Source organism: Hordeum vulgare, chromosome 2H (assembly GCF_904849725.1).
Source record: "Hordeum vulgare subsp. vulgare chromosome 2H, MorexV3_pseudomolecules_assembly, whole genome shotgun sequence".
In the NCBI taxonomy this organism is placed as follows: domain Eukaryota; kingdom Viridiplantae; phylum Streptophyta; class Magnoliopsida; order Poales; family Poaceae; genus Hordeum; species Hordeum vulgare.
Window position 1 is genome coordinate 218,415,956 of NC_058519.1, and position 25,170 is coordinate 218,441,125.

The 25,170-nt window shown below is 46.4% G+C and overlaps 1 pseudogene; it reads right to left on the reverse strand.

Annotated features, from left to right (window-relative positions):
* Positions 1 to 9,487: 9,487 nt before the first annotated feature.
* Positions 9,488 to 21,908, reverse strand: LOC123429957 (annotated as a pseudogene).
* Between the last annotated feature and the right edge of the window lie 3,262 nt (positions 21,909 to 25,170).

Genomic DNA, 25,170 nt, shown 5'->3' on the forward strand with positions numbered 1-25,170 from the left:
CTAGGATGGATGGGGTCCATCACAACTTCATTGTCCTTGAACTCTGGTTGTAGTGGTAGGTGTGGATGATCAAGTTGATATGCATGCTTGCCAATCTTGGCATTGATGAGCATCTGAATATATGGTGCATACCCATAAGATCTCTTCTAATCTGCAACACTCCTCCTCAGAGTCTCAACTATGAGATCCATCACTATGATCATGGTGTGGTTGTCTAAATGGTGTAGCATGTTGATGGAATACCCTCTGATCATCTTGTCATCTCCTGATTTAGGCATTAGGGTGTATCTCATAATGGTGTTCGCATTTGGTATTCCTGCTTGCAGAAAATAGACAAAGCCAAACTTATGTGTCTTCCAATACTGATGGGGCACTGGATTGTACATGTTTGCCATAGTGTTTTGATTCACCTTGGACTCTGTGTACACATCTAAATCTCCCTATTGGGTCTCAGGAGCACCAATTATAGTGGCCCACTCTTCTACAATAGACACATACCGGTGACCTTTCATCATCCATGCTAACCTTCCATGTGGATAGAAATGAGTAGTTGAATAGAATTTCATAATTATTTCATCATTCCAAGTTGTCATCTTTCTGCCAACAAAATCTTCAATGTCAATGAGCCTGAAGTTCTCTCTCACATGATGGAAGTAGTCCTCATGTTCCTTGATGTAATCCCAATCGACATATCTCATGTCACTAACTCCAGGACTCTTGTCCAGCAGTACTGTCTCATAAAATCCTTGTTGCTCCTTAGTGTGAAAACGAGGATCAACAACAGTTATTATCCTGACAACATATGGATCAATAGACCTCCATTGTCTTAGACATTAATCCCTCCTCTTATTCATATCTTCAGCAACAGGATGAGCAGCATTGTGCAATGGCAAGTGAGATCTCAATTTTCCCAGCACAGGTGCCTCTTCTTCCTCCTCTGCAACATCCTCTCTGGATGCATAGCTCTTGTTCTTCTCTGCTGCAGGTATGTCCCTAGTAATCTTCTTGGGAGCTATTGGCTTCCTGGGCTTGGGTGTTGAAGTTGAGGTGCATACTTGCTAGACATAGCATTTTCCATGAGTTTCTTCTTCTTTGATGGAGGTGCATTAGCAGCAACCTCTTCTACCTCTTCCTCAGCGGTTTCTACTGTATCTTCATACATGGATGTCTGCCTTCCAACAACGTGTACCACTCTCTTCTTGGCTCTTTTCTGCCCTCGCTTCTTAGCTTGTTTGGAAGATGGGTTCTCAAGTGTAAGCTTCATCCCTTTTTGAGCAGCCTCTGGAACTCTCATGGAATCTGGTCTCGCATACTCTTTTCTCACAGTCTTTTTGACTGTGACTCTCTTCTTTTGCTTTTGGGGGATGGTCTCCTCTAGGATAAAATCAGCATCCTCCTCATCAAAATTAAGCTTCTTCCTAGACCTCGTAGCAAACTTTGACAAATCATGGGAACTAGGAGTACCTGGGTAAGAAGTTGTCCTCTTAGGACTAGTGCGTGAATCCATCTCAACACTGGCTCTCTGAAGTCATTCTGACAATCCTCTGAACCAGACATGCTGACTAACAACCAAGCAAACAAGCTGACCCTGTGAAAAGAACTAGATGAGTTGGAGTGGATGAGCATCACAAAAATTCAGAAGTTTTTGCAAGTTTGAACTCTGAAAATCTTAAGTTTAACTTTCACCAAAAAGGGATATCGGTTCCACCGAGACAAAAAATTCAGAGCCACCGAGACTGACAATCTCATCAACATAAACTTGGCACACTTTTTGGTTCCATCGAAAAGTGTAACTCGGTTTCACCGAAACTATTCTAAGTGGCCCAAAACCAAAATCGATAGGACCCTTTTTTCTGACTCGATGACACCGAGATTCATTTTTGTAGACTATTAACCCTAAAATTTTCTCCGTTCTCTAATCTACTCAAGGCTTCTTCTAGATAGGAAGAGTGCAAACATGGACTGAAGATGGCAAATCCTAATTGCGCTGAGTTTCATACTTGGGAGCGCAAGAAGGGGTCGAAACCTTACCCTAACACGGTGAAGGTCTCGCTACGGCGACGACGGCACCAATGATCCCGTCAATCGGGAGGATTCCTATGGCGAGGGCGCATTGAGACAGAGTAGACATCCTCCGGACTAGGGCTCGATAGCGAGGAGGTTCGGGAGGCGAAGTTAGAGCGGTTATTTGAAACATCGGGTCCGCGAGGAATATATACCCTCTAGTTGTCGGTGACACCGAGTTGGATTTTTGGTGCCATCGAGTTCCATAACTGTGAGGTGACAGTGAAATCGGTGAAGCCGAAAACATCATATTGGTGGTACCGATATTGAAAAACCAAATCTACCCTAGGCTTCGGTGAGACCGAGTTTGTGAGGTTGGTCACACCGAGATGCACTTGGTAGGTTTTGGAAGTCAGCCCTTGTCGAGAAGGATCTCCGAGTGCTCCTCACATAGAGTGTACTTAAAGTGCTTGCTCAAATTTTGTGATGTAGCACTACTGGAATCCAGTTCTTTGCCGTCAGCCATGTCTTTGTCGTCTACTGGCTGATGGCAAAGAAGCTCTTTGCCGTCAGTTGGCACAAGGCGGACGGCAAAGGGCTGACTGATGGAAAAAAATACTATTTGCCATGTGTCGGGCCTTTGTCGTCTGCCAGCGGACGGCAAAGGGACCAAGGGCAGACGACAAAGAGCACGGGTGGGTCCCATGCCTGACGTGTCCGACAGAAGGGTAACTTTGCCATGGGTCAGCCTTTGCCGTCAGCCATGGGGCCCTTTGCCGTCGGGGGGCGGACGGCAAAGGGGTCGACCGTGTAACGGTCGTCTTCTCCCCCTCGCGCTCATTGTCTCTCTCCCCCCCGGCCCCACAGTACTGTCTCTCTCTCCCTCTCGCGCTCACTGTCACTCGCCGCCGCCGCCGCCCCGCCTCGCTCCCACCGGCGACCCCCTCCCCGCGGCCACCCCCTCCCCGCGGCCACACCCCTCCCCACGGCGACCCCTCCTTGCGGCCACACCCCTCCCAGCGACCCCTCCCTGCGGCCACACCCCTCCCGGGGACCCCCTCTTTGCCGTCTGCCCCCACATGGTAAAGGGGGGTGGGTAGATGGCAAAGGGGTGAATCAGCCCCCTCTCTCTCCCCTCTTTGTCGTCTGCCCCCACATGGCAAAGGGGGGGATGACAGACGGCAAAGAGAGGACGCCTGCCGTTAACACGTAACGGGGCCGTTGTAGTATATGTCGTCCCAGTTAATTTGCCGTCTGCCCCCTCATGGCAAAGATTTGAGACGAGAAGGCATAGATAGCTAGAGAGAGGCCCTTAGGCATTCTTGTATATCCAATTGGCCAAATAAAATAGAAAGCCAAATAACAACAATTCGATATCCTCGAATGAGCAAGAATATGCATACCAACATGCTCACACAATTATATGTCAAATAAAACATGGTGAAACATGCACAAACACTCTATTATTTACCAAGCACTTTGGGAGATGACGAAGTCATCTATATATGAGTATATTGACATAGGAGCCAAGCAATAATACTTTATCATAGGTCATACTCATCGTTTAAACACAAGTGGGGTTACCGCTTTTACATAAATCTTTCAATGTGTTCATGTGGTAATAGATTCTTATACTCAAGTCTTAGAGTAAATCCCCCCTTGATGTGACTCCCCCCTTAGAGGGATAAACTAACCTTGCCTTTTGTCATAGAAGACTTCATGTAGGTGTAGTAGTGGTGGATGCTCATTGTTGATGAAGATCATATTGAGCTGGGAGCAATCCTTGTTGTTTCTTACTCTTCTCACCTACATGGGTTAGTCCCAAAGCACAAGGGACATACACAAGGATATCTATGGACATAGAGTGAAGTGCATGTGAGATGATGTCCAAAGATACATTAATTACCTTGTCCCTTGCTTACTTTTGAGGGGATGTGTGACTCCTTGAACTAATGCATAAGGTTGGAGTTGGTTGCATATAGTTCTTGCCAAAATGAGTAAGAGTAAATCTCATTGGCGGAGTCATCCCTCAACAACTTCCCTAGTTCTTCTTCTTGGGGACCCACATCTACTTGATGGTGATCCTTGGAGTTGTGTTGGCACTAGATGAAGTAGAGCTAGTAGTGTCCTTTGGAATCCACTTGACCTTGGCTTGGGGTTCTTCCTCAATTGAGTCAATCACATCTTGAAGCTTGCCCTTGCCCTTGTGTCTTATGGTAGAAGGTCATTTTGAGAGCTTGTTCCCTTGGGGAGAGTAGGATCATATTTATCCTTTTGGGGAAGAATCTTCGGGATGGGATATTGACCTTCTTCCCATTCAACTCCATTGACATTTAAGTAGCCAACACCTTGCTTCTTATGATGTCCTCCTTGCTTGCGTACAATTTCCTTGAATTGCTTACTTCCGGCAAACTCTTGAAGACACCTCTCTCTATAATTCCTTTCAATAAATCATTTTCTTGCTCAAGTGTAATTTGGCTAAGAGAATCACTAGTAGAATCAAGAGAGCTACTAGCAACAACATCATTTGATTTAACTTTAGAATTGTTGTTACCAGATGAAGAAACTTTCTTGCCTTTGTGACTAGTTTTCTTAGGTTTAACTTATGGAACAAAAGTAGACAAGAGTATTGGCTAGATAAGAAGAACTCTTCTTTCAAAGGTCATCATTGATTGCTTTGAGAAACTCATGCTCTTGCTCTAAATTTAGCTTCTCGAAGTGTAGCTTCTCATGAGTTCTTGCAAGTTCTCTATGATCTTCTAGAGTAGTTTCAAGAGCTAACTTAAGAGTGTTTAATTCTTTAGTTAGTCGTTCAATCTCTTTCTTATCATCATCATTCGACTTCTCTTGACTAGCATGATTATTATCAAGTTCATTTTTATCATTGTCACTAGTTCTATCAAAGAGCAAGTCATCTTCTCCTAACAAGTCATCCTCATCACTATAAAAGTCAAAGTACTTGAGGTGTGATACCTTGGGGCCTTTTTCCATGAAGCAGTTTCCAATCCCTTCATTTGGTGAATCAAATATGACATAGGAGTTGGAGGAAATGAGTGCAAGACCGACAACACCTTCATCTTGTTTGTAGTCGGAGTTGGAGTGGTAGATTCTCTCGGATTGGTTGTAGGACTTGGAGTCGGATACCCATTCAACAACATGAGCTTGATGTCTTCTTCCTTAGTGGATCTTGGTGTACTTGTCCTTCTTATCCGATTCCTTACTTCTCCGGGAGTGTCTTCGTTCATAACGATCTTCTCTACTCCTTCTCTCTCTATGAGGTGACTCTTCTCTCGAGCTTCGTATTCTATGTGGATCTTCTCTTTGTTTGTGGGGAGCCGAGCACTCATTCGAAGAGTGCCCAGGATTTCCACAATTGTAGCAGTTTCTATCACGACTAGATGAACGCTTCTCTTAATGTGTTAAGCTAGAGCATCTCTCTTTGCCTCTACTCTTGTAGAACTTGTTGAGTTTCCTGACCATGAGGCTTATCTCTTCATTGGTAACAAGGTTGTCATTTGAAGTAGTGGGATTGAATCTTTGTAAGCACCGCTTGACTTGTTGTGCAACTCATCTTTGTCCTTGAGTGACATTTCATGAGCGACAATCCTTCCAATGACTTTCGTTGGCTTGAAATCCTTATAGTTTGGCATCATTTGGATCAATGTGCACACGGTGTCGTATCTTCCATCCAAGGCTCTAAGTATCTTCTTGATGATGAATTTGTCAGTCATCTCTTCGCTTCCTAAGCTGACAATATCATTTGTGATGAGAGCTAGCCTAGAGTACATCTGAGAAACTCCTTCACCATCCTTCATCTTGAACTTGTCAATCTGGTTTTGTAGCACATCCAAGTTAGATTCCTTGACAAATTATGTACCTTCGTGCATACCAACCAAGGTATCCCAAATTTCCTTTGCATTCTCAAGGCGGCTGATTTTTTTGAATTCTTCGGGACACAAGTAGTTGAACAGAATGTCGCAGACTTGAGCATCATACTGCAACATCTTCAATTCTTCCACTGTAGCATCGCGATCTGGTTCCCTTCCATCATTGATAAAATCTCCTTGCACAACAACATGAACAACAACCCCAACGGCAGGGTTATGACCAAAAATATGCATTTTCATCTTATGCTTCCAACTAGCAAAGTTTGTACCATCAAAATATGGACCTCTACGGTGGTCATTTCCCTCACTAGACGCCATACTCTCCTAGGTTGTGAAACCAAAGCAATGGAGACCAAAGCTATGATACCACTTGTAGGATCCAAAGTATGTCTAGAGGGGGTGATTAGACTACTTGACAAAATAAAAACTTAGCCTTTTCCCAATTTTAGTTGTGGGTATGTTTTAGCAATTATGACTAGTCAAGTTCACCCTACACATGTATATCTAAGAGTATAGCAGCGGAAAGTAAAGACATGCACATGTAAGTAGAGGGTGGGGAAGGAAGATCAAACGCAAAGGTTGACACGACAATTTTTGGTGTGGTTTCAATAGGTGGTACTATCGTACTTCCACGTTAGTGCAGACTTCAGCCCACTGAGGATATAGGCTCTGAGAGTCCACTGAGGGCTCCACCCACAAGGGGTCCACGAAGAAGCGACCTTGTCTATTCCACCATTGCTTACATCCCCACAGGACTAGCCTCACTCGGGTAGATCTTCACAAAGTAGGCGATCTCCTTGCCCGTACAAACTTCTATGTTCAACTCCACAACATGAAGTAGGAGGCTCCCAAGCAACACCTAACCAATCTAGGAGGCACCACCCTCCAAAAGGTAATAGATGTGGTAGAACGATGAACCTGTTGCTCTTGTGCATCAAAGATAATATCCTCAACATTCAATCACTCTCTCACATATTTGGCATGGGTAGAAGAGATTGATTGGGTAGAAAGCAACTTAAGGAGGCTAGAGATGATGTATCTAATGGATGGATTGGAATCTCTTGATCTCAACACATTAGTAGGTGGCTCTCTCTCAGAAAAATGGATATGGCAAGTGTGTGTGTGTGTGTTCTGAGTGCTTCCTCTGCCAATGAGAGGTGGTGGAGGGGTATATGTAGGCATCTCCCAAAATCCAACAGTTGCAACATTATTGCCCAACTCGGTGACACCGAAGCGAACCTCGATGGTACCGAGTTGCACTAAATGTGCCAACTTTTGAATTCTCGGTGAGACTCATATATGAATCTCGGTGGTACCGATTTGATGACCGAGGGAAATTTCCAAATCTTGGTGAGACCGATTGCAGAACTCGGAATTTTTGATTCTTGAAATCAACATACCAGAAAGTTGGTCACTATCTTTCGGTGGCAGTGATATGAAAGTTGGTGGTACCGAGATATTAGGGTTTGGCAAAGCTTATGTCAGTGGAAAAATCGGTAGGGACGAAATGGAATTCTTGGTGGCACCGATTTTAATGTGAAGGCTTTGGACAAAGATTTTTGTGGGAGAAATGTTGAGTCTTTTTGGCGACTATCTCTAAGCACTTGAGCAACCAATTCATCATAAATACCTCACTACCCGTTAATAGTATTCGCTTTCCTATGGACTCAAAAGTGATTTCTCACAAATATAAAATGTAGAGTCATCTTTCTTGAATCTTGGCCAATCCTATTCCTTTCCTTGCACCAAGGGGTTTCTCCTCACAATCATTTAGCCAACGCATCTTTGAACTTTTCTGAAATATGCTTGGATAGAATCATTACTTCAATGATACATATGTTGTTATTAATTACTAAAACCACCTTAGGGAGCAATTGTGCTTTCACGGAGTGACATGATGTGTTTCGGATAGAACCGGGTAAGCAGAAAAGTTCCAAAGGAGAAATATTTCTATAGGAGGGCTCTCGAAATTTTTCTGGAGCCCCTTGGATTTATAAGGCGCCACATATGGCTACCACTTGGCTTGGCCCAAGTTAGGCAACCCTACATGGGCCTTAGGCCTAATAATGGGCACCCCCACCCTTTGCTTGGCGACAAGCCCTTTTGTTGTGGTCAGGGTTGTGGGGCACCACAACTTGGGGCGCCGGCCCTAGGAGGGACTCCAATTTGTGTGTGAGCCTTAGGTGCCCCCTCCCTAACTCGGCTAGTCCCGGGGCTATTACAAAAAGGAGGGAGGGGCAACCCCAAAGGACAACGTTTAGTCTTGGATGACGAAGCGTTACCGGATCGATGAGTTCGTATGTGTGTGCAATCCGTAGAGAGATCTTGCCTTCGATCTTTGTTCCAGGGACTCCTCGAGGGAGAAATTCTCGCCGTTGAGAGATTGTAAATCCTACATTTCTGTAATCTACACCAACTTTCTTCGCCAACTCTCCTCTCCATTGTGTTACTTGGAGAATCCAATCAAGATCCAATATATACTTGCATCTTCATAGTGATCCTCCAAACTTGATTTGTAGGGCAGATTCTTCGGGTTTTCTACTATGTTTCGCAACACACTCTCGCAAAGATGGGGATCTTAAAGTCTCGTACGCACTACTCATTGACCGACTTCCACGGCTTCGTACAGGTCAGACGAAATCCTTGACCCGAGCATCGGAAATGAATGCTTTGAAGTGTGAACCACAACCAGTAGAAGCGAGCCATAGCCGACAGAGGCCTCATAGAAGTCGACGAAGGGCCAGTCATGTTGGTCAGCGAAAGGAGAGTCACAATCAGCGGAGTGCGAGTCACTAACATTGAAGGGGACATCACGGCCTGGAGAGGACACGCGAGTGGAAGATCCATCACAACACACGAGACGACCAAAGACAACCGATCACTATCCAGTTACAAACTCACGTGGAGGGTGCTCTAGACTTTTTCCATCAAAAAGGGTAATTGACAAGCAAAAAAACTACCACGTTAGAGGTATTGGTTCCACAAATCTACCACTTCTAATTTTTTTACTAAAACATACCACAATTGTGCTAAATATTTGCTAAAAACTAACTTAAAGTGCTAGTTTTTAGCATCACTTCTAAATCCCGCATGTCATAAACGCTTTTAAATCGTCAAAACCAGTCACTAACTAAAAGTCATAGTTTTTAGCAAATATTTAACACAATAGTGGTATGCCTTAGTAAAAAAATAGAAGCGGTAAATTTCTGGGACCAATACCTCTGAAGTGGTAGTGCCAATTACTCTTAAAAACAGTTGTCTATCTCACAACTCTGCAACAGGATGGGTTGGAGGCACTTTGTAATCAAACAAGCAAGAAGAGAAAAAAATTCTTAGCTGGAAAGTCGCAAAACAAAACTACTTGGAAATTTTAAATCTAATGACATAAGGCCCCAATTACAAGGTTGCTGGAACACCTGCTGCGCTTCAGGGCTGTGCAGTTTTAAACGCGGAAAGAACAATAAAAATACGACTGAGAATCCAGTGACAATTGATTGCGTCATCACTTGAGAAGCGTCTCCCTTTCTCGTTGTACTAAACACTATCTCACGGAATCCATTAAGAATAAATTGGCCGAATGTTGCCAACAGAGATTGCTACCGCTTGCACTTTGCTTTTGCCATTTTCTTCTTCCTCTTCTTCACGGCCTTTGGCCTCTTTTGTCTTCCGATCTTCTCTCTTCTTTTCTTTCACTTTCTTCTTCATCTCCTTCCGAGCAGCCTTCCTCTCCTCAGGTCCCATCTTGGGATCAGCCAAATCTTTATCACAACTACTTTGCAATGACCACTTATTTTGCAGATCCACTGCATTATATGGCAACTCTTCTTGCTGCTTTTCATTATGACGCATGTTTTTTTCAGCCCGCACAAATCCTAGCAATGGCTGGTTATAAAGCTTATCCGCTGGTGGCTCATAACCCAAGAAGGATGGGCTTTGCAACATTGACATGTTGACTATATCAGCCTCACACTGCTTCACATAATCCAACGTCTACACAAAGAAATCAAGTGAATTATTGTTAAACCCAGCCTGCTAGTCCAAACATGTTTAGGAAAAATGAACATAAACACACAAGACTTCCTGGACAGTATGCACCAAGCCCAACAAGAGGAACATCATCCATCTAAAATGGTTGGTTGATGAGTACCACAACATAGTAAGTTCAAGTTTGCCTGCCAGCAACATCTCCTACTTGTCATTTATGGCAAACATGAGCAGATGACGGTTCAACTAATCTTACCTGCACCATGACTGTTGGAGATATTTCATCGTCATTTGCAAGTGTATCTCCATTCTCCAACATCTTTTGCTGAACCTGTGATTAACACAATACAGCTAACCCATTAGATTCTTCTTTATCCTTGATGCAGCATGCACCATCGCCAATTTATCTCCATTCAACATACCTTTTCTAGGTAATCATCTACATCGTCGTCCGCAATGTTTCGATCAATGATAAAATTAAATAGATTTCTTACTGTCATGACACCAACACCTCGTTTCTTAAAGAAGTCCTGCATAAATGTTGCATATATAAGAGTTAGCAATTTATAAATATACACATGTGTGGGGATCTATCCAGCTTTCACTTACAGAAACATGCAAACAATCTTCCTTTAAGAAATCCAACACCAAAGGGTGATCAAGGTCAACTGATTGTGAAACATCAATGATATGTAAGTGGCCCTGCAAAACAGAAGAGGGATATAAGAACCGTATTTTAGAACAATGGTAAGATTACTGGAAAAGGCTCAATTAACAGGTTTTCATTACCTCAAAGTAAAGAATGTTATATTCACTCAAATCACCATGGACCAGCTTGCCCTTTTGGTAAAGTGTCCTCATTATCGTAACAATCTGAAAACATGGTGCAGTAAGTACAAATGAGAGCTTTCATCTGTCTTGATTCTCTTAACCCAAATCTAGTGCATGACCAAATCTATAATGACTAATAGTACAGAGAATATTATACTCCCTCCGTTCCTAAATATAAGTCTTTTAAGAGATTTCAGTAAAAGGCTACATACGGAACAAAATAAATGAATCTACATTCTAAAGTATGTCTATATACATCCGTATGTAGTTCCCTAATGAAACCTCTAGAAAGACTTATATTTAGGAACGGAGGGAGTAATACACATCAGCAACAGAATAAATGAAAGCTAGAGCCTGGGACTACAGTGCGAATAAACATCATAAAATATATTTTACACGAGTATTTGTGGAAATATAAATGACCATTATAATAGGTGGAACTACAAAGCCACCTCAAAAAAGTTATATTTAGAAAATGTTGACCTTTCTTCAGTCCGGAAAAACTAGACTAGTGTGTATTTGTATTGTATAGGACTTCACTAAATTTTTGAAGTGCTGACAAAAATAAGACTCAAAAAGGCTTTGTTGTTGTTGACTAAAATATGACCCAGCAAGTGAGGAGTGGGAAAAATAAGTGCAACATTAAGAAGTTTGTTATAGCTAAAAAGGTTCTTCTACCATCACGGCATCACCGTCCCTTTCAACAAAGCATACTCCAAATGCTAAGTTGTATAAAAAGGATAATAAGTTCCAACTTTGAACTATCCAGTTGGACCATCAATACAATAGCTAATGGTCCAGATCCTGTCGTGGGAATGAACCTGACAGTAGAGGTGTAGGGTACGAAAGGAGAGGGCAGAGTCCTAGCTACGGCAAGCTAGTACGCAAGATGTATGAGTTCAGGCCCCTCTCGTAGAGGTAACAGCCCTACGTCTTAGTGCTCGGGAGCTCTCGCAGTGTGGAATACGTGTTACATGGGGTGCGAACCCTTGTGTCAGAGGGGAGGGGTGGCTTATATAGAGTGCGCTACCCCTCATCAAGGCCCCAGCATCTAAGTGTTCGATCAATAGAGTTTAAATGTGTACTTACTGATAATGTATGTATGTAATTAATGCTATTCATGATGATCAGCCGAACGCTCGCCTATTGGCCTCCCTGGAGTGGCTTCTCGTCTTCTACGTCGACTGGTTTCTTCCCGAGTGGAAGTTGGTTGTCGAGTGAAGGGGAACATCTTCCGGGTGACTTCTTACCGAGTGACTTTAGATGCCATGGCTATCCAGTCGGAATCTTCATCGTGACCATCAAGTCTTTAATGAGGTACTCTTGGGTAGGACGTCTAGGTCAAGCATGTGACCCTATCCTAGGTACATATGCCCATCATTAGCCTCCGAATGGATCGGGGTTCGAGTGAGGAAGGGGTCGATGCGGACTCTTTCGAGTCATATTGATCTTGAACATACTTCCGGGCTTGATAGAACTTCGTGTCGACTGAAATCTTCGTCATTCACCTTGATCGATTCTGTTGTGAACCACGTCCGAGTGAATTTAATCACTTGAAGTTGATCCAAGTGGTTGACGAGATCTTGAGATGCGACGGATCACTTCGTCAGGTCCGGATTTCACGGGTTTCGAAATTTCGGGTAACGCGCGTTGCGCGATGATGACGGAACAACCAGGGCAAGTGGGGCAGCGATGCCTCGATTATCGCGCCGCCTTTATCGCCACGTAACGCGTCTCCTCTGTTATCGGGATAGCCAGAGATCCGGGGGTCCACCAGTCAGTGACTCACTCGGGCGTTTATAAATCTGGCCGGCGTTAGGGTTGAGGCAGTGCCTCCCTCTGATTCTTCCCCGCTTCCTCTCCACCTCCGTCTCGCAGGTGATGCTTTGGTTCGTCTCCGCTGCTGCAGCAATGACGAAGGGCAAGACGAGTCAGCTCGAGCGCGCCAAGGGTGGGAAATCGAAGAAGCCAGGCGACCGAACTGCGTTGCCGCCGGGGTGGATCTAGGGAGACTTTCTCCCGTCCACTATCCGGGAGGAGGACATCTGGAGCTTGTTGAGCATGGGATGGTGGCCGAGAAGTCTTGGAGGCTGCCAGAAGGAGAACTCGAGCCGGGGCCCCGTGAAGGGGAACGAGTCCTCCTCCTAACTCACATTGAGCGAGGTTTCTCTCTGCCCCCTCATCCTTTCATCCGCGGCTTTCTGTATTATTTTGGTGCACAACTTCATCATCTTCCTCCCAACTCCATCGTGTATCTCTCCGCATTCGTCACGTTGTGTGAATGCTTTCTGGGATGTCCTCCTCACTTGGGACTGTTCAAACACATCTTCTTTGTGCACTCCCAAGCAGTGAAGAAAGCAAACCCGAGTGACAGTAGGACTCACGTCATCCAGTTATGTGGTGGTCTGGGGATCCAAAAGAGGAGTAGGAGTACGTATCCCCAGATGACCCTTCTGAGTCAGTCCGGAACTGGCAGTCGACTTGGTTCTATTGCAATGACATTGCGTCTCCGAACATGTCGACTGGCCTTCCTCCGTTCACCTTGGAGCGACCGACTGCTCCTAGGACGATGAAGGTGTTTGATGATGAGAAGACTGAGGTGGGGATGTTGGTAAACGAGGTGGTTAACTTGGTCCGTGGCGGAGTGACGGGGATGGATCTGCTCGAGACATTCCTTGGTCGATGCATTCAGTAACGTACACCTTTAAACACTATTGATCGAACCCTTAGATGCTAGGGCCTTGATGAGGGGTAGCGCACTCTATATAAGCCATCCCTCCCCTCTGGCACAAGGGTTCGCACCCCTTGTAACACGTATTCCACACTGCAAGAGCTCCCGAGCACTGATACGTAGGGCTGTTACCTTTACGAAAGGGGCATGAACTCATACATCTTGCGTACAAACATGCCGTAGCTAGGACTCTGCCCTCTCCTTTCGTACCCTACACCTCTACTGTCAGGTTCATTCCCACGACAGATCCTTTTAAAGCTATCCCGTTAAGAGAGAACATTGTTTTGACTTGTCATCTACGGATATACCTCAAAGTAAGCTTCACGCAGCTTGTCATCCGTCAAAGCAGCATCCTTAAGACGAGGAGCCGCCCAACCTCCTTTCCCTGAAGAATAACCCAAGAATTTGCATCAGAATATATATAACCTATGCTTCTATTCTTCCCGCAAGATAAGCATGTTTCCAACAAAAAATAAATAACTACAAATACACCATTGTTACATAAGAAAGTTGTAGAGTTACCTATGAATTCCATCACCAATACATGAAGCCTCAAGTGCAATGGTTTTGGGCATCGAATTTTAGCTGCTCCCACTCTATAACGAAATAGATGGATTAAATACTAGAAAATTATGAGAGAACAAGAGATTAAGGGGCAATAGACTTTTTTTAAATGCAGTCCGGTGCACGTAGCACCCGCTTGTGCAGGGTACGGGGAGGGTCCAACCACTTTGGGTCTTTTGTTTGTATGCAGCCTTTCCCTGCATTTCTGCAAGAGGACTCAAACACGTGACCCCATGGTCAAAAGGCAACAAATTTACCGCTGCACCAGGGCTCCGCTAACTTATTAAACACGGCAATAATAGCTTCCTTACTAGAGTAACAAGAATATGAAATTATGAATAAGGCAAGGAAAATATATCCCACCGTATAAGATTTCTCTTTTCCTTTTCAGCCCAGGTCTTAACCATCTTCTGGGGATTATGCTTGCAGTAACCATATCTAAAACGATAATCTCCTTGGACATATCTGTCTCTATCCCTACAATAAACAACTGTCATTCACACCTTTTCAGATCAATTCTTTTAACAGGTATAAAAAGGATAAAGAGCATATCACATGACACAATACTGCAGTATGTTTCAACAAGAATCTATAGGGAACAACAAACAAGTGTAAAGAATCGAATCTTACTTAAAGACAAGGACCGAGGTTTTCTAGACTTTGACTGCTAGCTCCTGGCCATCTATATTTGTTGCATGATAGACATTTGCCTGCACAGAAAGAGGATTAATGTCGAATATGAAGTAGATATACCCAATTGGGAAAACAGATAACTGAAACCAGCAGATAAAGCAGCATTCTCTTTATCCTATTTACCGAACAAGGAGCTGGTATTTCATTTATTAACGTCCTAACGTTTTTATGTCTGCAGGAAAGAGAAATGTACAGATCGAAGGAAATAGTTCAGTAGCACATGCACTGCATTTTAGTGTTTACCTCCTCCCCTGTAGAAATGCAACCATTTATATAATTGAAATAACCACGATTCAACATCTTGAACAGAACCATGCGTGTTCTTGGGTCAATGGCCTGCATATAAACGAATTACTTCACTGATGAAGTTATTAGGTAAATGTAAAGTAACCGATACTTCACCGTCAGGAAGAGCATGGTTAATGCTTGTATAAGAGAAGAAACTTCTACCACTCAGCCGTATGTACAAAAAAAAGATAATTAACTTGGTAATCAGGCTTAATGAAAAGCTACAATCAGCAAAATAATTTAGAGAACATCACCTCGGAATATTTCACTTAAGTAGCCAACATTTTTCCTACTTATAAAGGTTAGAGTTGGTGGTGAGTTCACATGTGGGACCATACAAATAAACAAATGCACTTATATCCACATGTGAGACTAGCAGCTTTTCAAAAGATAGAATAAACAAATGTCAATTTTGTGAGACCTATCCCAAATAAACAAATACACTGCTAGCCTAATATGAGAATAACACTCTTATAAAAACATAGATTATAAATTCATACGAGTCCAGTTCAAAACCATGGCCTTTATATTAATTTCTCTGCCCAACCAATTCTTCCAGTTCTATAGAATAACAGAAGAGAGTGAACACATTTATTTATTTGTGCGGAGGAGAGAGCGAACACATTGCAACTTCAACATGGTTGTAGACGTTGTCCTACCAAATCCACGATCTTGCATTCAAATTACTACGACCATTCACCTATGTTTTAAAATTTAAAATGTTATCTCACTGTAAATCTCGCGAAGGACCTATAATGGTCGCTTAAAAATCATCTATGCCTACAACATGACCTTTTATTATAATTATGCTCTCTTTTTAATAACTAGCAAAAGGGCCCGTGTGTTGCAACGGGAGAAAAACAATTAAAATCTCCAATAGTGTTGATCATATTATGTCTTTAAAATTTTAGGACATTTCTTGAAATGCATGAACATTTTTTAATTAGCAAACATTTTTTCAATTGCACTCAAAAAATAATACACAAACTTTTTTTTAAATCATGGACTTTTATTGTTTTCACCAACATTGTTCTCAAAATTATGAAAAAAATTCTGAATATGCGAATATTTTTACAAAAATCCCGAGCATTTTTTGAATTCACAAACATTTTATGTTTTCTTCAAACTTTTATTTCAAAATTCTCAGTTTTATAAATTGCAAAAGTTTTTCAAAGTTCTAAATTATTAAAATTAAAAAAGGAACAGAAAAATGAAAAAAACGGGACTAAGAACAGAGGCACAAACTGTTTTTAAGATTTTTACACGGACTTTTGTTTACAATCATTGAAATTTTTTATTTTATGAACATTTTCTCAAAATTTAAACATTTTTTTGTATGTGCAAACATTTTTCAAAACTCCTGAGTAGTTTTTGAATTCTCAAAATATTTATGTTTTTTTGAATATTTTATTTCGAAATTCTCAGTTTCTTAAAATTGAGAAAGTTATTAGAAGTTCTAAATTGTTTAAAGTACAAAAAGAAAATGGAACTGAAAAGAAAAATAAAAAAACTAAACCAAAAAACAGGCGCCCACGCATGGGCCGGTCCAAACAGGTGTGTTGCATCTTTTTCCAACGCCTAGAGCGTAATATAGGAGGTGCCTACATGGGCCGGCCCAGTCCGGAGATTTTCCTGTTTGAAACGTTTTCTATGACTTATAGGTGGCATTGGTGGGTAATTTTAGTCAACTTTAGGGGCAATTTGAAACCAACTTATATTTTGGACTGCACCGGACCGGAACTGCGGGTTAGTTTTGATTAAATATAGGGGGTTTTATGTAAAATGTAAAAAAACGATTCGTTTTCTGACTTAAATCCGGACTGCGGGTTGATTTCAGGAAACGTCAGGGGCTTTTTTGTAAAAGTGGCACGACGGACAACAGAAGAAGTCGGCACTTTATTATTAGGGAGAGATAAACCATGCAATAGTCGTACGACATCATCATCTTTCGATGATCTCTTATGGTTCCGTAGCAACGCATGGGCATTGTACTAGTAGTCTCATACTATGGCAGAATCTGATAGCTAGCATGGTTCATGTGCAATTAAATAATTTTGTAGACACCTTTAGATAATCAAGGGAATTGTGTTGACTGAAGATAATCTAACTAAACAAAACATGGAATGGAATTTAAAATGTAATTTATGTAGTAACTTAAAAATGTAGTAAAAAAGAAGCAATGAGCCCCCCTCCCCTCCCCCACTTGCGCCCTAGTGGCGTCTCCCCGGGAGGCGGCCGGGGCGCCGCGCAGCCCCTCCCTCCGTTCCCCTCCTCCTTTTCGCACGCGCGTCCCTCCTTCTCGGGGCAGGGGAGGCGGCGGTGCGGATTGATTGCCTGCGGCCTGGCGACCTGGTGGCGGGAGCCGACGGCCGCCGTGGTGGTGGCGCTTCCCTTGGCGGCGGGGAGGACTGGTGGTGCAGGGTGGCCGGCAACGCGCCCCCGACCCAGATCTGGGCCCTTAGGGCCCCATCTGGGTCCTAGTGGGCCGACTCCGGTGCGGCCATGATGCCTTCTGCATGGTGAGGTGGGAGAGAGGCTCAGATCGGGGGCGGCGATGCAGATGGCATACCTTCTGTAGCACGGCAACAGGAGCTTTACGGGCATCTGAGCGCCCGACCAGGCCTGTGGGCCCATGGGTCTGGTATGCTCCTGCTGCGGCATCCGGTCGGTTAACATCGTTGACGGTGGAGGTTGGGCCCTCCAGCATGCCGACGGTGCTGTTGCTCCTAGTCCCGACTCCTCTTCGCTGTGCATGTCCCACTTCGCAGTGTCGTGGTGAGACATCGTGAGAAGCTTCAAGATCATGTTGGTGCAGGGTGGTGGTCGGTATGGTGGCGGACTCCGGAGCGCCTAAGGTGAAGGTTAGGATCAGGAGAAATCCCTGTCAGCCTGGCCGACACCGACGCGGTGGCGCCTAAGGGTACCGTCGGACCTTCCTCGAGGGTGTCGGGGGCTACCCTTCCCTTCTCCTCGCCGTGTACCGGGGGAAACCCTTGGCAGCGGCATCGTCATCATCGTGTCCCTTCTTGGAGGTGTTGATTGGTTTTGTTGTGAAGGACCTCAAAACCCGGCGCATCCTAATGACGTCCAGTAGCCATGGAGATTTGTACCCTTTCTTCAGCTCCGGACCGGTGCAACAGATCCTCTCCGTCGACGGCGGCCTGTGGCACCAACGCCCCGAGCATCTTAGCAACAGTTTCGTTTCCGTTTTAGCAAAAACTTTTCTTCAATCACCATGTAATAAGACTAGTTTTGGTTCCCATGTTTGTGCATCCTGCCAATTTGGCAAGCAATCAAGAATACCATTTTCTTCCTCTCGTACATGCATTGTTGCTGCCTTCGATCTTATTCACTGTGATCTCTGGACGTCACCTGTCGCTAGTTCATCCGGCTATCTCTACTACCTCGTCATCCTTGATGACTTCACCCATTTTTCTTGAGCGTTCCCCTTGCACACCAAATCGGATACGTCCCCCACGTTGCTCCGATTTTTCGCATATGTAGCCACCCAATTTCATACCACCATCAAATGACTGCAATGCGATAACGGTGGCGAGTTTCTCACCGCCGAGCTGTGTCGTTTTCTTTCGTCTCGCGGCTCCTCTCTACGCCTATCATGCCCCTACACCTCGCCGCAAAACGGCAAGGCTGAACATATGATCCGCACCACCAACGACGTCCTACGCACCCTTCTCCTCCATGCCCATCCCCCCCCCCAACTTTTGGGTCGAGGCCCTTCATACCGCCACCCACCTTCTCAACCGGCGCACCACCAAGCGTGTTTTTGGTTGCTTGTGTTTTCCCAATGTCTACCCCACCACCGACCACAAACTATCCCCTCGTTCTGTCTGTTGTGTCTTCATTGGGTACCCACTCAAGCACAAAGGATACCGTTGTCTCGACTTACAAACTCGCAAGGTGATCATCTCCCGGCATGTTGTTTTTGACGAAGGAGTTTTTCCCTTCCACGCGGCTCCTGCACCGTTCCCACCAGCATCTACCGCCGTAGAGGATCCTAGCCACCTGATCCCACCTGCGCACAGGCCGCGCCTACCTCATACCGCGCCACTCCCGCCCATCGCGTCGCAATCACCCATCCCACCTGCCAACCCGCCACCTGTCGTCCCCACTCCCGCGGGATTCGCGCCTCCCAACCAAACCACCACCCCTCGATCCCCTCCTGGCGCGTCCCGCCTGGCCTCGCCACGCGCCTCTACCGCGGGATCTGCGCTCGGCCCGCCTTCTCCCGACATTCCTGCTGCATCTGACACCCCTGTCGGCCCTCCCCCCCGCCTCACTAGCCACGCCACCTTCCCCTGTTCCCTGCATGCCGGCTCGGGCTGTGCCCGTCGCTCCTCCCGCCAATGTGCATGGCATGAGAACCCACGCCAAATCTGGCTTCCGTCAACCCAAACTCCAGCTGAGCCTCCACGCCGCCACCACCACGATCAGCCCCATTCCCTCCTCCTACCGCGCTGCTCTCAATGACCCGAACTGGCACCGCGCTATGCTGGAAGAATATAACGCGCTTTTGCAGAATAACACTTGGGATTTGGTTGCTCGTCCTGCAGGTTTGAACGTGGTCAGCGGCAAGTGGATCTACCGCCACAAATTTCATCCTGATGGCTTCCTGGCGCGCTACAAAGCCCGCTGGGTGCTCCGTAGCTTCACCCAGCAGGCCGACGTTGACTACGGCGAGACGTTCAGTCCCATGGTCAAGCCGGCGACGATCCAGACCGTCCTTGGCCGATCACCAGCTCGACGTCAATAATGCCTTCTTGCATGGTCACCTCGCCGAGACCGTGTACGCTCAGCAGCCCTCCGGCTTCGTCGACACCGCCGCACCCTCGAGCGTCTGCTGCTTGAACCGCTCGCTCTACGGGCTGAAGCAAGCGCCCTGTGCGTGGTTCTCCCGGTTCACCACCTACCTACTCCAGCTCGTCTTTGTGGCGTCTCGGTCCGACTCCTTGTTCATTCTTCGCCGTGGCCCGCAGCTCGCCTATCTGCTGTTATACGTTGATGACATCATCCTCACTGCCAGCACCACCTCCCTGCTCCACTCCATCATCTCCTCGCTCCACCGCGAATTCTCCATGTCGGATCTTGGCCCATTACACCACTTCCTCGGCATCAATGTCGCCTCCACCACCGCCGGCCTCTTCCTCTCCCAGGAGTAGTATGCTCTTGAGATCCTCGATCGCGCCGGCATGCTCAACTGCAAGCCCATATCCACGCCCGTCGACACACATGGCAAGCTCCCAGCTGACACCGGACCCCTCTTTCATGATCGGTCCCTATACCGCAGCCTCGCCGGTGCCCTCCAGTACATCACTCTCACTCGGCCTGACCTATCCTATGGTGTTCAGCAGTGCTGCCTCTTCATGCACGCTCCACGTGATTCGCACTACCAGCTGCTTAAGCGCATCCTGCGCTATCTCCGTGGCACGACACATCTTGGCTTGCAGTTCCATCGCTCCGCCTCCACCGAGATCATCGCTTACTCCGATGCCGACTGGGCGGGGTGCCCCGACACTCGTCGCTCCACCTCCGGGTATTGCGTCTTCCTGGGCGGCAACCTCGCCTCGTGGTCCTCGCAGTGCCAACATACCATCTCGCGTTCTAGCGCGGAGACAGAGTACCGTGCCGTCACGCACGCCGTTGCAGAGACCGTCCGGTTGCGCCAGCTGCTTGGCGAGCTCCGCCAGGCCCCCGCGCGAGCTACGGTGATCTACTGCGACAACGTGAGTGCCATGTACATGTCGTCGAACCCAGTTCAGCACCAGCGCACGAAGCACGTGGAGATTGACTTACACTTCGTCCGTGAGCGTGTGTCGCTCGGCGAGGTGCGCGTTCTTCACGTCCCCACCAGCTCTCAGTTCGCCGACATCTTCACCAAGGGGCAGCCAACAAGCCTCTTCCTCGACTTCCGGTCCAACCTCAACGTTCGGGAATCCCACGTTTCGGCTGCGGGGGGCTGTTGGAAGTCACCTACACACACATCACATGCGCAGGCTCAGTCAGAGGGGCAACTGCCTAGACCGGCTCCCTCGGCAACACCTTGGCTGGCGAGTGCGCTTCCTGCGCACGATCCCGTCGCATGCACGCCATGCGCTGCCAGCCGTTGCCACGATCTCTCTCACTCCCCCTTGTACCTCTGTTGTATAAATACCCATGAGATGTGAATACAAGTGTGTGTTGAGCTCTACAATCCAACTACTTTGTGACCAAGCAGGTTCTTAAAACGAATGCCAGCTCGATTGGAATGGAATGGAACATCAGGATTATGCAAGATTGCAAGTGTAAGCAGACATGCTCAGCTCCAAAAGGCATAGGACAGAATATAAATAATTTAAATATAACTTAGCAGAGAGCATTTAAAGACCTGTTCCACCGTAGCACGATCAGCCTTCTCATGGTTCCTTGTTTTGCCAATTGCTGTGCCCCTTATGCTGTCCCCGATTGCAGTCGTTACCGAATTTGACATCCCCACGCTCATTCTATCCTCCCACTCCTAAATAATACAAAATCCATCACATGAGATATTAAACACAACGTTATGTTAAGTATACCATAACACGAGACAGTTGATATCATGCACAAGCATATAATTCACCACGTAGGCTCTAAGGCGAAGAGTTGAAGCTGCATACCTCCAAGGGCGTGGCCCGGATGTGGGAAGCGAGCTTCTGCGTGCGGTTGGAGAGCGGCTGAAAGGGGCGGGAGAGCACGCCGCCGTGCGCGTTCGGTCTCCGCGCGTTGACCATGCCTCCTACGGTCGAGAAGGCGGCGGATGGACGGGCTGAACCATCAGGGCCCTCGACGGCGTCGAGCCAGTCCAGGCCATCGCCAACTTCGTAGTCGGAGATATCTTCTGAGACGTCGGACTCGAACCACTCGTCCGCAGGATCGAGCTCGACGTGCACCATCTTCGATGACAGAATGCTCTACCTTCACCGAAATCTGTGCCTTGCTGCTCTTCGCCAGCCACCGCCTTCCCGCTGCTCACCCGCCGCCGCCTCCTTGCCCCTGCTCGCCCGATCGGTAGCTAGGGGCCGATGTGTGGTGGGCTTCTTCCTTTAATATGGGCCGTGGGCCAACTACTTATGCTCGCCTGATCGGTGAGTAGGATAATAACCGCAGATCTGATGGGAGATCTTGATCATGAAAATATATGTGTGAGGGTTTTGTTCCTCTCGATGCGGCAGCGTTGTTGAGAAAAACCTACCAACCCTCCCCCCCCCTCTGCCTTTTCGAGGAAATTTTGTTCATCACTTTCGAGGAAATTTTGTTCATCATGCAGTTTTACTGCCTTGGTGATTGGGAGACAATAACCAAAGATGGACCATGGCACTTCAGAGGTAATCCGGTGATTATTGCACCATACGATGGGTACACCAAGCCGACTACCATTGAGCTCTTCAAGTTTGATATTTGGGCACGTATTATTGATCTTCCCCTTACCTACCATGGCAAGGTTAAAGATTTGGCTTCGAATTTTGGTGAGTTCGAATTCCGAGCAATCCTCTTTTGATTTTGAAGGAAATTTTTATGGTGCGAGATTGTGTTTGGATGTATGCAACCCTCTTAAGAAAGCTGCTTCAATAGTCCGGAGAGTTGTAAGAGAGATCTTCGTTGTTAAGTATGAGCAATTGTCTGATTGGTGCCAAGTATCTGGGATGATGGGCCATGAGTTCAAGGATCACGGTGATGGAGTTCACCCTCCCTCGGCCCTTGTTTACAAAAACCTTCGCACACGAGCTACTACTGCTTGGACAAGGAGGCGTTGCAATAATAATCAAAGGAAGAAAGAACAGTATCAGCCAAAGGGGGTCAACCTTGCAAAGGAGGCAGATAGAAAGGCAATGGAAAACAGCTGATGAGGAAAAGCAGGACGTTGGCATGGAGTCGGCAGATCCAATCAGGAAGCGGGATATAACAGCCCAAGTGCAATCCTTGCCATCTTTGTAATATATTCCATGTGGGAACCTTCCATGTATGCAATCATGTGGTTTGATTTAATAAATTGCTTCATATAATTCTTTTGCATCATGGCATCATGTAATCATTCCATAATCATACTTTTGCATCATATGTTGTTGTGTGGATGTGTGTTGTGGTGTTGATGTGCTTGCATGAGGTGGAGTGCTCTAGTAGATTGCCTTCATAAGAATTCATTTGCTCACCACCTCCACCTCTCTTTTATTCAAATCTATGATTGGTGGTATTTTTGCTTGCTCTAAACCACTCTCATAATTGTTGCAAATTTGCCTAATATTCTGTAAGATATTTTAAAATAGTACTTGGCCACGTGTTGTTATTTTCCTTTTGTATCTTTTTGCAAAACGACATCATGGTAATAAATAGGTGGTCTAATTATTATTTTTCAAAATTCCCTAAACCAATTTTATAAAATTATAGTCAGTTCTCAAAAACTATTTTGTATTCACTCCAATTCCTTCCCAAACTTCCCTGGCATTTTATCATGGTTGTTGTTTAATTAAAAGGAAAAACCATTTTGTGTTTCCCTCATAGAGAAAGAGTGCCGCAGCCAGCTGGACCTCCTTACCATCGCTGGCCCAGCAGCAGGTCAGCGCACCCGCACCGCAAACCCGTCTTGGGCCTCGGGCCATTCTGTGCCAATTCTCCCGAACGACCACCTGCTCCCTCCTGAAGGCGTCTACCTCCTGCAGTAGGAACAGGGAGCGTGCACCGTGAAGCGCCTCACGGACGCTAAGGCCATCCCGTCTCGTTCCTATCTATTTAAGCTCGACGTCCGTGCCTGCCCCCCTAGGGTTTCCCGGTTCCGCCGCCACCTAGGGGCCTTTCCCCTCACCTCGTGCTCCAGCCCCGAAGGAGCGAGGGGAATAGAGTCCGCACCATCACCAGCGGCCTTTGAGCCTGCTCCCGAGTTGTCACCGTCGAGCCGCTTGCGTCCGCGTCGCCCTCTTCTTCCTCTTCGCCAGCGAGGGATCGTGAAGGCCGAGCGTTGCTCCGCTAGTATTGCTGCTGCTTCGGATCTGCTCCGCCCCGAGGACGCCAGAGGTCGGGAGGTCCCCGCCGTCGATTCTGCCAGCCTTCGGCCTTGGCCTCGTGTCCAGAAGGACAGTGGGTGAGCAGCTCTTCCATCCCCGACATTTCCCTTGTTGCTAGCCCTTCATAGACACCACCATGGTCACGTCTCCATTGTGTTCCCCATGCTCCGACAAACTTTTGAAGTTCTTCAGAAGGAAAGCCTCGGGCTTTTCTGCTTCATTTCCGCCGCTCCCCCGTTCCAGCGCGCCCATCCGCGCCCGTAGCCCCGCAGCTCTCTCCCACACTCGCGTGCAAGCTCCGATGCGTCCCTCCGTCTAGCCTGTGTCGCCATGCCCGAGCCGAGCTTGAGCTCGAGCTCGAGCCACTGCAGCCCCGCGCCGTAGCTCCTCGTAGATGCGGGAATGGAAACCCCACTCGGTACCGCAACCCCGCCATAAGCTAGCCGCCCCGTTGGTCGCCGACAACGTCGATCCCTTCTCCGTCGAAAGAGGGAAGCTGCACCCTTTTGCCCATTCTTAAGGAATGGATCCCCTTTGGGATCAGTAGCCGGACCGTAGCCCAGTGGTAAAGAGCGCAGCGCACCACTAGGGGTCATGGGTTTGATCCCCGCGGCTCCCCTTTTATTTTCCGTGTGAAGAAATTTGTGGGAGGCTGACACTGGGCGTGGGGCCACTTGTGACCCTCGGGGGGGGGGGGGGGGTCTCACTGCCTGTGGGACCCCCACCTCTGGTTTATTTTTTATGTTTGTTTTGTTTGTATTAGCCCATTTCTGGAATATTCCAAATAGGGTAATGTCCATATCTAGTTCTGTCCATATAGGGAATATGCCAAATTTGGCATATGCCTAGATTATAACTAGCTATGTGTATTTTTGTTTTAGGATTGTGGTAAATTTTTTAGAGTAACATATGCTTGTGATATATGATTTTGGGGTAGAAAAATCCCAGGAATCCAATGGTGGCATTATTTTTGTCTTTTGAGAACGTTTGTGAAAATGTTATTTTGTGATATGATACCATTTTTATGAATTTTATATGATTCACTACAGTAATCCAGTTCTTTGCCGTCTGCTGGCTGATGGCAAAGAACCTCTTTGCCGTCAGTTGACACAAGGCGGGCGGCAAAGGGCGGACTGATCGCAAAAATACTATTTGC